Source organism: Pongo abelii, chromosome 16 (genome assembly GCF_028885655.2).
Source record: "Pongo abelii isolate AG06213 chromosome 16, NHGRI_mPonAbe1-v2.0_pri, whole genome shotgun sequence".
In the NCBI taxonomy this organism is placed as follows: Eukaryota; Metazoa; Chordata; class Mammalia; order Primates; family Hominidae; genus Pongo; species Pongo abelii.
Window position 1 is genome coordinate 86708219 of NC_072001.2, and position 13000 is coordinate 86721218.

The window sequence follows — 13000 nt, forward strand, 5'->3', positions numbered from 1 at the left end:
TTTTTGTAGTGTAAATAGTCTGCTGTGAACTCAAACAGAAGCTTTACAAAGAAAAGCTTTCTGTGCCAGAAGGTTGGGGCCATTTCAAGGCCATCGTTTTACCATCATTTACCCTTAAAAAAAAAATCTTTCAGGAAATCTCACAAATAAGAAAATTTTTGGAAAGGTGTTGTTTCTCCAGATTCCTTTTTAGAATTCTCCTCATTTGGAAAATACTGCTGTACAGGTGATTTGTTCCTGGTATAGGAATTCCCAACCTGGATATTTTGCCATTGATGTTTCTGTTATGGGGATGTGAGGAGAGTCCTCCATTGCTAAAGATTGAGGAGGAAAATAAGACTGTAAATGTGTCATGAACTGGGAAGAAATGTATGAATGCCACAGAGCTAGAGACTTATGTTCAAAGCATAAGGTTTCTGTCAGAAAAAATAAGGAGGCTGGGCGCGGTGGCTCACACCTGTAATCCCAGCACTTTGGGAGGCCCAGGCAGGCGGATCATGAGGCCAGGAGATCGAGACCATCCTGGCCAACATGGTGAAACCCCGGCAACAAAGTGAGACTCTGTCTCAAAAAAACAAAAAAAAGGAGAATGTAGAAATGATGCTGGGGAAGTAAATAGCTTTCATCTCACAAACACATACAATCTGTGAATTGTGATGCCTGGGACTCAGGTTGGGAAGACTTTAAGGCCACATTGTGGCTCAACTGTAAAGCCCTCAAGATCAACTGGTAATTTCTGCCATGGACACAGGAAGGGACAATGGGGATGACACATGTAGTATAGTACTCATGGGAAAAAAAGCAAGAATTAAGAATGATGAAAGTTTACCTTTAGGGTGAAAGATGCAGTGCTGATTCTTTTTATTTATTTTTATTTTCTATTTTTTTGAGACGGGGTCTCACTCTGTTGCCCAGGCTAGAGTGCAATGGCACAATCTTGGCTCACTGAAGCTTCTGCCTCCCAGGTTCAAGCCATTCTCCTGCCTCAGCCTGCCAAGTAGCTGGGGTTACTGGTGTGCACCACCACACCCGGCTAATTTTTATATTTTTACTAGAGACAAGGTTTTACCATGTTAGCCAGGCTAGTCTCAAACTCCTGACCTCAGGTAATCTGCTTGCCTCCGCCTCCCAAAGTGCTGGGATTACAGGCGTGAGCCACCACGCCCAGCCTGATTCCTTTTAAATTTTGCTCCATAAAGAACAAATAAATGATACTCTACTATCATAACTCAACAGTTCAGAACAGTAATTGACAGTAATCAAATGACTTCTGTGTGCTCCACATCTAGCATAATGGTGTAATGCTGAGATTTGAGTTCTTGAAACAGCCATATGCAACTTGAGAATGCTGATCTGAGTTCATATTTAATTTCAGTTCTCTTAATAAAGAGGTATTCAGAAGTTCTCATTAACCAGCTGATGAAAATGTTCATGGTTCTCTGTGCCAATTTAAGCAATAAATATTTATTTTTACTGAGTCCAAATTGCAAAAGAAAGGAAAGGATAAGAATGGAACCCCAGAGAGGAGGAGCTGATGGTCTGGAATAGGTACAGAAGTTCCCTACTTAAAAAAGATTTTCCATATGCTCTACACCAGTTAGATTAATCCAGTTGAAAATTCAAAAGCCCTCAGAGAGAGTCAAACCTCATTCCAGGCAGTTGTTTGCTGATGTCAGCACTAGGAGAAGAGGAATTTTGATTGGGCAAAGAAGTAAGAAAGACTTCAACCTCACTTGGCCACCTTTGCCGCCACTGTTCTCCATTCCTCTCCATTCCCCTACATGCTAAGCATGCCTTGCTTCCTTGACACTTGATGCTCTCACAAGCTTCCACATTGTGACACGTGCATTTCCCTCTGCCTAGAACGATCTTCTCTACTAACAATTTCTATTCACTTAACTTCTCAGCAAAGTCTTGCCTGATTCCCCCAAATGTGAAGGACAGTTAAGAAGGAGAATACTTACTTTGTTTTCCCCTAAAGTCTTTTCGCACTGTTTCCCAGGTCCTTTTGGAATAACACAAGTAGCTTATGTACAAGGAACACTTAGCACTCCCTTGAGGACGCAAGCCATTCAAGAGCAAGAGCATATTCTCATCCTCATTTCCTCACGATGCTTGGTGTGGTTTAGTGCAATAATCATAGACTCTCTTGCTGTGTGGGCACTCTAAAATATATTCTCAGCAAATGCAAAGAGCCAGCTATGGTTTGGTTTTTCTGCAATATAAGAATTCACAAGGGGCAAAAGAGTGACAAATTTAACTGTATGGGGAAAAAGCTTTGAGAAATAAAATAGCATAGATTTAAAAGGAAAGCCTATTTTTTTTTTTTTTTTTTTTTTTTTTGAGACGGAGCCTTGCTCTGTCGCCCAGGCTGGAGTGCAGTGACGTGACCTCAGCTCACTGCAAGCTCCGCTCCCAGGTTCATGCCATTCTCCTGCCTCAGCCTCCCGAGTAGCTGGGATTACAGGCGCCTGCCACCATGCCTGGCTAATTTTTTGTATTTTTAGTAGAGACGGGGTTTCACCTGCTAGCCAGGATGATCTTGATCTCCTGACCTCGTGATCCACCTGCCTCGGCCTCCCAAAGTGCTGGGATTACAGGCAAGAGCCACCGCGCCCCGCCTAAGGAAAGCCATTTTTAAGTATTTATGAAAGACTCAATTTTAAAAATAAAGACTGGTCAAATAGGTAGATATGCAGGCAAGTTACTGAATAAATAGAAGTTTCAAGACAAGTATATAAGACAATTTAGGCTGTGTGATATAGCTATTAAAATTAGGATTACATAGACTAATAGAATGTTACATATATATAATTTTTTTATTTTTGAGACGAAGTCTCTCTCTGTCACCAGGCAGGAGTGCAGTGGCGCAATCTCAGCTCATTGCAACCTCCACCTCCCAGGTTCAAGCAATTCTCCTACCTCAGGCTCCCAAGTAGCTGGAAGTACAGGCGTGTGGCACCATGCCCAGCTAATTTTTGTATTTTTTATAGAGACAGGGTTTCACCATGTTGGCCAGGATGTTCTCAAACTCCCGACCTCAAGTGATCTGCCCACCTCCGCCTCCCAAATTGCTGGGATTACAGGCGTGAGCCACCGTGCCTGGCCTGATAGAATATTTTTATGAAGTGATGTTAAGGGAAATAATACATCAATTATGGCACCATAGATAGAATTGATGCATGAACAAAGGGCATATTATAAAAGTACATACCCCAAAATAAAAATAAAAACAGAGGTGTGTTTTTATTTAGAAGAATGAGATCATGGGTTATTAACTGCTTCTTTATTACTGTTGTTGGTATAATAAATAAAATTGGGGAGGAGGAACACAAAGTGAAAAATTTCACTAAACGAATTAACAGTTAATCATATCTGTGGTGTGGGCTCTTAGTTGAACCTTGTAAAGAAGGTATTTCTTTCCACTTGGGGTCAACTTACTCTTAATTTTTTGAATTTTAAATTCTTACATATTTTTTAAAGAGATAAAAATTCTCTGAAAAAGGATTTTCACTTCCAGCAAGGGGAGACCTGCTTAAAACTGGATAATAGTAAGGAAAATAAAACCTGTTTGAAGTTGTGCAAGAGCCATGCAGGCAGTGAACCTGAGAGGTCAAGATCCCAGAGAGGAGGGAGACACAGACTAGCAAGCCTGGTTGAGGCACCACTCTTGCTCTTGTCAACTCTAAGGCAACAGCTGAGACTGGGCACTCGGCACTGCACAGAAAGCTGTGAAGGAACAACTGAGAAGCTGGGTAGAGCTTACTGCAGTCTCATATGCTGAGGAGTAAATATTCAGGACCACCAGGAAGAAACGGCCATGCATGGTAAACACTCAGGATTTCATTTGAAGCCCCTGAAGAACTGAGACTCTAGGAATAAAGGAGACTTGGAAGTAGGCTAGTACTCACCAAGACAAGAGCCCAGCCTTGCCTCATGGTAAAAGATACTAACACGCTTCTTGTAGTAGTAACTGATAGAATAAGTAGACAAAACATAAGTAACAATATGGGAAGATTTTAACAAACTTGATCTGATTACACACTTTATCTAATAAATGCAGAATGCACATTCTTTTTTAAATTTTCATTTTAGATTCAGGGGGTACATGTGCAGGTGTCTTACAAGGGTATATACTTATGCTGTACTGATCTCATCACCCATATAGTGAACCTAGTACCTGATAGAAAGTTCTTCAGCCTTTGCACCACTTCCCTACCTCCCCTCTTTTGGAGTCTCCAGTGTCTGTTGTTCCCATCTTTATGTTCGTGTGTACCCAATGTGTAGCTCCCACTTATAAGTGAGAGCATATGATATTTGGTCTTCTGTTTCTATGTTAATTTGCTTAGGATAATGACCTCTAGCTGCATCCATGCTGCTGCAAAGCACATAATCTCATTCTTTTGTATGGCTGTTTAGTATTCCATGGTGTATATCCACCACATTCTCTTTATCCAATCCACTGTTGATGAGCACCTAGGTTGATTTCATGTCTTTGCTATTGTCTATAGCAAATCCACATTCTTTTCAAGTGTACATGGGAACACCTCTCCAAAATTGACCATATAATGTTGGTTCAAAAAAAAATTTATTTTTGAGACGGAGTCTCACTCTGTTGCCCAGGCTGGAGTGCAGTGGTGCAATATTGGCTCACTGCAGCCTCTGCCTCCTGAGTTCCAGTGATTCTCATGCCTCAGCCTCCCAAGTAGCTGGGATTACAGGCACGCGTCACCATGCCTGGCTAATTTTTATATTTTTAGTAGAGACAGAGTTTCACCATGTTGGCCAGGCTGGTCTCAAACTCCTGACCTCAAGTGATCTGACCGCCAAGGCCTCCCAAAGTGCTGGGATTACAGGCGTGAGCCACCGCACCCGGCAGGTTCAAAAATTAAGTCTCAACAAATTCCAGCATTTTGGGGTGTGTTTTTTGTTTTTTGTTTTTGTTTTTTGTTTTGAGATAGGGTCTTACTCTGTCACCCAGGCTGGAGTGCAGTGGTACAGTCATGGCTCACTGCAGCCTCAACCTCCCAGGTTCAAGCGACCTTCCCACCTCAGCCTCCTGAGTAGTTGGGACTACAAGTGCGTGCCACTACACCCAGCTAATTTGTTTTTATTTTTTGTAGAGACGGGGGTCTCCCTATGTTGCCTAGGCTGGTCTTGAACTCCTGGGCTCAAGTGATCCTCCCACCTCGGCCTCCCAAAGTGATGGGATTACAGGCATAAGCCACCACACCCTACCCAGAGTGTTGAAATTATACAGGACATGTTCTAAGATCACAGTAAAAATTACCTATAATAGATTTGTATCAAAAACATAACTTTTTAAAATTCCCAAATGTTTGGACATTAAGTAATATACGTCTAAATAACCTATAGGTCAAAGAAGAACCACAGTGGAAACTGTAAAATAATTTGAATTAAATGATAATAAGTATATGAAATCACAATGTGTGGGATGCAGCTAAAGCTAGGCTTAGAAGGAAATTTATGACTTTAAATGAATATATTAGAAAAACAGAGGTCCGGCCAGGCACGGTGGCTCACGCCTGTAATCCCAGCACTTTGGGAGGCCGAGACCGAGCGGATCACGAGGTCAGGAGATCGAGACCATCCTGGCTAACGCGTTGAAACCCCGTCTCTACTAAAAATATAAAAAAATTAGCCGGGTGTAGTGGTGGGCGCCTGTAGTCGGGAGACTGAGGCAGGAGAATGGTGTGAACTCAGGAGGCGTAGCTTGCAGTGAGCTGAGATAGCGCCAATGCACTCCAGCCTGGGCGACAGAGCAAGACTCCATCTCAAAAAAAAAAAGTAGAAGGAAGGAAATGATGAAAATAAGAGCAGAAATTAATGAAGTAAAGAAACAAAGAACAGTTGAGAGATCAAAGAATCAAAAGTTAAGTCTATACAAAGAACAATAAAATTGATAAATCTGTGGCAAGATTAATCAAGAAGAAAGAAGGCATAAATAAATCAATATCTGGAATGAAAAAGGATATATCACTATAGTTGTCACAGGCATGAAAATTCTCAACAAGGGAATCTCTCAATCTAATGATATAAAATAATGATGCTAAATTTGAAAACATTTTAAATAGAAATAAAAATGGTAGAATTACTTGAAGACCTCATCAGCTTTTTTTTCTATTTTAAGATGGGAGCCTAGATATATAAATTTTACTTCATTAACCCTGGCTTAATAAGGTACTCAATATACTTCTCACGGCATATAATATCTGCTAAACTAGGGACATCAGCAGTTAGATTTCAGAAAAGATTAAAAATTCAAAAAATTATACAGTATATAAGCCCAAAAAGCTCGAGAGCCTCTTATCTGGACCTCACCTTTAAGGTTGACTATACCTGAAAATATTAAAGAAGAGACTGTAGCACCCCAAATTTCCTCAATCACCAATTAAACTGCCAGTATAGCCTTGTAATTTTTTGTACATATTTCTTGTGACAGCTTAAATAGCATTAAATCTTTGCTGTGCTATGTGACTAATTTTGAACACCTCTGCAATTAAAACACAAAATGGAGCAGGATGTTTTGATTTATAACATTGTGAGAGTACTTGTCACTGATTATCGTTCAAATTTTTGTTAACCACCTCATGACATTAGGAATTACAGTTTACAATCACACTGTTCATCAAAATGTTTAACTTGATGGGACAGTAAAGCCCTTCAGATCAGTAACCATCCCTTGAATATTTTAAAAACTCACCTTTTGAGTACAAAAAGCTAAATCAATTCCCTTTTAGCTCTGTGCTTTTCAGCATAGGGGTCCTCTTCTGAATAAAACAATAAATAAAAAATAGCTGAGCACTATGGTGTGTTCATGCTCGGTGCACTAGAGTAAGAACCTGACAATCAATTTTAGTTCTCATATGTAATTACCGTAGTTCTAAATGTAACTGAGCAAACTTGGGTAGGTCCCTTCCCCTGCTGGGCCTCAGTTTCCTCATCTGAGAGACCTGACAGGAATGTTCCAGGTGATCTCTGAGGGAGGGGTCTACCTAAGCTCAACATCAGGGGCACATCCCCTCTTAGTGGAGAAAGCAGTGGAGACTCACTCCCTAAGGCTGGCCCCCAGGAAAATGGGCTCCCATAGGTATCTTGCTAGCCCTAGAGTTAGGTGGGCAGACTGGGGCATGTGAAAACAAAGGCCCCTCTTCCTTGTATTTAAATACCCTGATGTGCAGCAGTGTCATCAGGTGACTCTAAAGCCTCCTCACCCCTACTCCATTTATCTACTTCAGAGTATGAGGAGTCAGCTTGTCCCATTGTCTTAGGGGCCCTTATATTAGGGTTCTCCAGAGAAATGGGACATACAGAATGTGTAGAGAGTCTGAGAGATTTATTTATTTATTTTTATTTTATTATTATTATTTTTTGAGACGGAGTTTCACTCTTGTTGCCCAGGCTGGAGTGCAGTGGCACAATCTTGGCTCACTGCAACCCCTGCCTCCCAGGTTCAAGTGATTCTCGTGCCTCAGCCTCCTGAGTAGCTGGGATGACAAGCACGCACCACCACCCCTGGCTGATTTTTGTATTTTTAGTAGAGACGGGGTTTCACCTTGTTGGCCAGGCTGGTCTTGAACTCCTGACCTCAGGTGATCTGCCCGGCTTGGCCTCCCAAAGTGCTGGGATTACAGGCATGAGCCACCATGCCCGGCTGAGAGATTTATTTTAAGGAAAAATAAATTTCATGGATTATGGAAGATGGTAAGTCCAAAATCTGCAGGATAGACCAGCAGGCTAGAGACTGAGGGAGGAGCTGACGTTGGAGTTCAAGTCAGAATTCCATCTGCCGACAGAATTCCTTCTTGCTTGTGGGAGGTCAGTCTTTGTTCTGCTGAGGCCTTCAACTGATTGGATGAGGCCCACCCATATTATGGAGGGTAGCCTGCTTTACTCAAAGTCCATTAATTTAAATGTTAATCTCATCCCACAAAAAAATACCCTCACAGAAACATCCACAATAATGTTTGACCAAATACCTGGGCACCATGGCCCAACCAAATTGACATAAAACTAACCATCACAAGTCTAACTCTTGTCAACTTGGCACCCATACACATTTCCTTAAACCATACTTAATCTCCAAATAAAGAGAGTAAAAGGTCATACTTCTCCCTAACATGATACAACTATCCTGCATGCAATCAAAGAGGCACCAACCCTTTCCCCAGAAGAGGATGCAAACTCCTCGAGTGATGTTTACTCTTCTGTTTGATATCCTATAACTTAAATACCATGATGGAAAGCTAACAATACTTAAATTCTATGATATAAAGTCAATACATCTTATGTTACATGATGAAAGAATAAGAGGAAGAAAGATATTTGTACACACACATAAACATATAACAAAATAAGGAGGAATTGCTTATAACAATTACAGTCCTCCGTTCTGTAACTGATCACATGGTCACAGCTGGTATTTACAACAACCTTCTTCCACTACTCATTCCATATTCCCTTTACCCTCAGCAAGCACCTCAGCTGGTCATGGTTCTTTACCTGCTGATGGTGACTTAAACTTTCATTCCTCAAAGGTCTGAGCCATGAGTAGTTCTGCCTGGATTGGGTTTTTGTACGAATGTTCCTGGCTTTATAATGGGGCTCAATTTACAATGGGCTTATCTGCATATAGTCCCGTGGTAAGTTAAGGAAAGCACTGAATACCTATTGCTTTGCATGGTAAAGTCAAAAAGTCATAAGTTGAACCATCATAAGTCAGAGACTAACTGTAATTTTCTATTGACTTTAATCACAGAGCATGCTAATACTAAGACATGCTGTAAGGAATCTTATGTATTCCAGACATACTCTTCCTTACCTCCATTATGGAGTAGCAGTCCAATCTCTCCTTTGTCATCAGGGTCAATCACCTCCACAAGTACAGTAACTTTCTTTGCCTGTTAATTCAGAGGTCTGAGAAGCCCAAAGTGGCCAGGTGGCAGTCTTAACTTCTCACTGAATGGGATCATTGCTGTCTCCTGGTGGAAGCATTCCTCCACTTAGACCTAAGACATTTAGGCTAGCAGAGCAAAAGGTCACAGGGACAAAGGAAAAATTTTGTTAGTAGGTCACTAGGGGTGATAGTAACTGGTGCCACTCTCATTTCCACCTCTTGATTTCTGGACCTGCGATTCCTGGCTATGGGAGAAAGAGTACTAATATTGGACACTGATTCTGAGCATATACAGCTTCCTGGAGAACCTTGCCCCAGCCCAACAATGTAATGTCACTTACCTGGCACTGTGACTGAGTCTTCTAAAGGCCATTCCACCATCCTATCAATCCAGGTGCTTCAGGATGGTGGGGAACATGGTAAAACCAGTGAATTCCACAAGCATGGGGCTCACTACCGCACTTCATTCAAGTGAAGCAAGTTCCTCAATCTCACAGCTGTGCTGTGTGTAATACTGTGATGTTGGATAAAGCATCCTATAAGTTCACGGATGGTATTTTGGCAGAAGTATTGCATGCAATGGAAGGCAAATCCATATTCAGAGTAAGAGTCTTTTCCACTAAGGACGAAATGTTGGCCTTTCCATGATGGAAGGGGTCCAGTATAATCAACCAGCTGCCAGGTAGCTGGCTGGTCACCCCAGAGAATGGTGCCATATCAAGGAGTCGGTGTTGGTTTATTCTGCTGGCAGCTTGGGCACTCAGTGGTGGCTCTAGGCAGGTTGGCCTTGCTGAATGAAAGTCATCGTTGCTGAGCCCATGCATAACCTTCACCCCTGTCACCATGGCCACTTCATTCAGGAGCCACTGGGCAATGACAGAAGGGGCTAAGGAAAGAGGCTGACTGATAGCCACAGACAAGTCATCTTAGCCACTTGATGATCAAAATCCTCTGCTGAGGCCACCCTTCGATAGGCATTAATATAGAATACAAACATCTTCACATTTTTTGCTCATTCATAGTGGTCTATCCACATACCTCTTCCCCAAATTTTCTTGTCACCAGTTTTCTAATCATGTTCCTTCCAAGTTCCTGACTATCGAGCCAAACCATGGCCACAGCCATGAATCAGTATAGAATCACATGTCCGACCATTCCTCCTTTCAACCACAGTGAACAACCAGGCACATCACTCAAAGTTATGCCCACTGGGAGGACTTCCCTTCACCACTGTCCTTCAGGGATGATCCAGAAAGGGACAGGCACACAAGGCCCACCCTATTCCAGCCCCTGATTACTTCTCCAGCATCACCTGTTATCATTGGCCCTTGAAATTCCCTGCTGGAGTCCCCAGAGACACTTCCTCTTTCCAGACTTTGCCATGTTCTTTAGTAACCCTAGGCCTTCATCTATTCATTTATTCATTGATTCATTTGTTCATGTGTTCAGTTAGTATGCATCATTGGTGGGAGGACAACTTGGTCTTCACAGAAAAAATGTGTTAAATAAGTCAGTACATCAACAAACAATGACTGGTGAAATAGGGAATGTGCTGGGACAGGGGAACAAATACCTAATCTATGGGGTCAAAAAAGACCTCCCTGAAGAGGAAACATTTAAACTGAGATCTGAAGAACATGTAGGCATCAGCCAGGTGAAAAGAATCAGAAGGATGTTTTGCCAGAGGAGGCAGGATGTGTGAAATCCTGGGAGTCAGAGCCACTGTGATGAAGCTCCAAAAACCAAAATGAGTGCAGCAAAACTTGAGTAGAAAATGCCAGGGAAGAACAATAACAACTGTGGCTTAAGAGGTGGGTGGGGCCAGGCCCTACAGCCTTGTAAGCCATCCTGAGCAGTCTCAGAAGCTATTGAAGAGCATTCAGTGGAGGGGATTGACATAGATTTGCATTTTAGAAAGATCATTCAGACGTGTAGCAGGGAATATGCATTGGAGGAGGAGAAAGAAGAGGAGGACAAACTATGGAATAGGGAGACATAAGACATCTGGAAGCTGATATGATATTCTAGCCAATCCAGGCGCGGTGGCTCACGCCTGTAATCCCAGCACTTTGGGAGGCCTAGGCGGGCAGATCACGAGGTCAGGAGTTAGAGAGAAGCCTGGCCAACATGGCGAAACCCTGTTTCTACTAAAAATACAAAAATTAGCTTGGTGCGGTGGCACACGCCTGAAGTCCCAGCTACTCCGGAGGCTGAAGCAATAGAATCACTTGAACCCGGGAGGCAGAGGTTGCAGTGAGCCGAGACCGCGCCATTGCACTCCAGCCTGGGCAACAAAGCGAGACTCCGTCTAAAAAAAAAATTCTAGCCAAGAGATAATAGAAGCCTGGGAGATATGGATAAATTTTAGAGATATTTAGTAGGAAACATAAAAAAACTCAATGAATGATTAGATGTGGAGGCTTGGGGTCGTGCAGGAGTATTTCTAGATTTCTGGTTTAGGCAACTGGCTGAAGAGTGAGTCTCTTGCTACTGAGGTGTTCACTGTTTATTCCCAGAGCCTGGGAAATATTTATTAAATGAATCGATGAACGAATGGAAGAATACGGACAATCATTTTCAAAGGAGAGGAAATGATGTGTTCAGTTTTGGACGTGGTGGGCTTAAGGACTCTGTGGGATATCTGAGTGGAGAAATGTCCATGAGACCATTGTATCTGCAGGTCTGAGCTCCAGAGAGAAGCTTTGGGCACAGCCTTTGCAGTGCTATGCCCTGTGTAGAGTGGGAATAACAGTCCCTCCTCTGCTTCAGATCCCCATGAGAATCAAATAAGGGAAGATGACAGTGGTGCTCTGAAAATAGCCATATGTTGGAGGAAAGGTTTAGGCTTAGAACCAGCCAAACCTGATTTTAATCTGCACTTATCTCTTTATGAGCTGTGCATCCTTGGGTAAGTCAATTAACATCTCTGAGCCTTGGGTTTTCATCCACAAAATGGAGTAGATAACACCTCTCTCCTAAAGTTACCATGAAGCTTAGGTTAACTAAGCTTTCTTTGAATTGAGTGCTATGTAAAGGCTCAAAATGGTGTCATCACCATTACTGTTTTGCAATGTGTAGTAATGTCCTTAGTCCTGTCGTTTTAAATTATTTTGAGGAGTTATAACTTTGAGTCTATCTATCCTCCACCCACTCAAAATGTCATATGCACCTCTGTTTCAACAATCTTTTTACCTTTCTCCCTTATATCATAGCTCTACACTGTGTCTTCTTCCATAGGCCAACTAGACCAAAAACGGTAACATGTATGTGAGCTTCGTATTGACATCCTCCATGAGGAAGAGATTCAAAGCTTAGGTTCTAAAGTCAAAAGAACTTGCTTCAAACACCCAACTTCACCACTTGTAGGTGGGTGACCTTGGGCACATCATTTAAACTCTCTAAAACTCGGTTTCCTTGTCTGTAAAATGAAAATAATAACAGTGCTTACCTCACAGCTCATAGGAAGAAACAGAGAAGGCTAAGAAAATGTGGCACATATACACCATGGAATACTATGCAGCCATAAAAAAGGATGAGTTCATGTCCTTTATAGGGACATGGATGAAGCTGGAAACCATCATTCTGAGGAAACTATCACAAGGACAGAAAACCAAACACCACATGTTCTCACTCATAGGTGGGAACTGAACAATGGGAACACTTGGACACAGGAAGGGGAACATCACACACCAGGGGCTGTCGTGGGGTGGGGGGATGGGGGAGGGATAGCATTAGGAGATATACCTAATGTAAATGACGAGTTAATGGGTGCAGCACACCAACATGGCACCTGGATACATATGTAACAAACCTGCAGGTTGTGCACATGTACCCTAGAACTTAAAGTATAATTAATATTAATAATAATAATAATAATAATAAAAGAAAAGAAAGTGGCTCACCAAGGAGCCTTAACTCATTGAAGGTGAATATTGTTTTATCTGTATTAGCCTGTACTCACACTGCTAATAAAGACATACCTGAGACTAGGTAATTTATAAAGGAAAGAGGTTTAATTGACTCACAGTTCCACGTGGCTGGCGAGGTCTCACAATCATGATGGAAGGCAGAGGAGCAAAGTCA